This window comes from Lepus europaeus, chromosome 11 (assembly GCF_033115175.1).
Source record: "Lepus europaeus isolate LE1 chromosome 11, mLepTim1.pri, whole genome shotgun sequence".
NCBI classification, from domain to species: domain Eukaryota; kingdom Metazoa; phylum Chordata; class Mammalia; order Lagomorpha; family Leporidae; genus Lepus; species Lepus europaeus.
In genome coordinates this window covers 77,259,562-77,261,298 of record NC_084837.1, presented here as the reverse complement: position 1 = coordinate 77,261,298, position 1,737 = coordinate 77,259,562, and the positions used below count along the sequence as shown (strand labels likewise).

Here is a 1,737-nt window from a genome sequence, read left to right as displayed (position 1 = left end):
ACAGGCCCTGGTGAGCACTGGTCAGGGGCCTGGAGCTGCCTTCACCATTGTCAGGGCCATATCCAATCAGCCAGCTGGGACTGAGGGCTTGGGCTCACTGGGCCACATCTAACTTAGTCAGGGGCTTTCTAAGTTCCTGCCAGCAAACTCGGCCTTGTTGCCCAATTCCTCATCGATTCTGGTTGTACCTGGACAAAGGCTCAGATCTGCAAGGTGCACCAGTCTTGATCTGGCTGGTGCAGAGCCCCACCACCAGGTCAGCAATGGAAGTCTCTTCTGTCTTCCCAGAACGATGAGACACCATGATGCTGCAACCATTAGATTGGGCCAACTTGCATGCCTGAAGGGACTCTGTCATGGAGCTGATCTGGTTCATTTTCAACCCATAGGCTTGGTGATCAATTTTGAATTGGTCACTGTATTATCATCCCCTACTACCTGGATGCCTGCACTAGCCATGAACTTCTGCCAAGCTTCCCAGTCATCCTAGTCAAAGGGGCCTTCCATGGACACCACTGGGTATTTATTGATGGAGGCCTTGTGCAGGTAGACCAGCTGGCCAGGTGTAATGTACCTGATGGATCATCAGGAAATTGAAGTCCAGATCATACTTGTCAGGCCTGAAGAACTCAGAGGCAACTACATCCATGCCAATGACAACCTTATCAGTGTAGCCAGGTTTCACAATGGCATTCTTTTTTTTTTTTCTTAAGATTTATTTATTTTACTTGGAAGTCACAGTTACACAGAGAGAGGAGAGGCAGAGAGAGAGAGAGAGAGAGAGAGAGAGAGAGAGAGAAAGAGAGGTCTTCCATCCGCTGGTTCATTCCCTAGATGGCTACAATGGCTGGAGCTGCGCCTATCCAAAACCAGGAGCCAGGAGCTTCTTCCGGGTCTCCCACACGTGGGCCACCTTCCACTGCTTTCCCAGGCCATAGCAGAGAGCTGGATTGGAAGTGGAGCAGCCGGGTCTTGAACCAGTGCCCATATGGGATGCTGGTACTGCAGGCCGCGGCATTACCCGCTATGCCACAGCGCCAGCCCTGACACAATGGCATTCTTCAGCAACTCCAGGGCTTCTTTATTCCAGGATGTTGGGAGCAAACTCACCTTCATCCCCCACACTGGTGGCATCTTTTCCGTAATTCTCCTTGATGACATTCTTCAGGTTGTGGTAAGCCTCAGCTCCATGTGCACGGCTTCCCAGAAGTTGGCTGCTCTGATGGGCAGGATCATGAACTCCTGTGTGGACAGCTAGTTGCTGGTGTGAGAGCTGCTGTTGATGACACTGAACATGGGGACTGGTAGGATGACTTTAGAGTTGCCAGCCACGTCAGCAATGTGGTGGTACAGGGGCACCCCCTTTTCCACAGCACCAGCTTTGCAGACAGCAAGGGACACCCCCAGGATGGCGTTTGCACCAAACTTAGATTTATTTTCTGTCCCATCCATCTCAACCATCAGTTTGTCAATCTTCCTCTATCTACTCCAGGACGTTCTTGCCAGCCAGCACAGGCACCATAGTTTTATTGCTGTGCTCAACAGCCATTGAGACACCCTCCCCACGTGGCAAGGCTTGTCATGGTCCTGCAGCTCCAGGGCTCCGTAGATTCCAGCTGAAGCACCACTGGGCACAGCGGCTCTGGAAAGACCTTTTGAGGTGTAGAGGTCAACCTCAACCGTGGGATTCCCACGAGAGTCAAAGACTTTTCTGGCACAGATCTTGAGGGTAGACAT

The 1,737-nt window shown here is 51.7% G+C and overlaps 1 pseudogene; it reads right to left on the bottom strand.

The window, feature by feature from the left end:
- Nucleotides 1-108: 108 nt before the first annotated feature.
- Nucleotides 109-1,737, bottom strand: LOC133769574 (alpha-enolase-like; annotated as a pseudogene).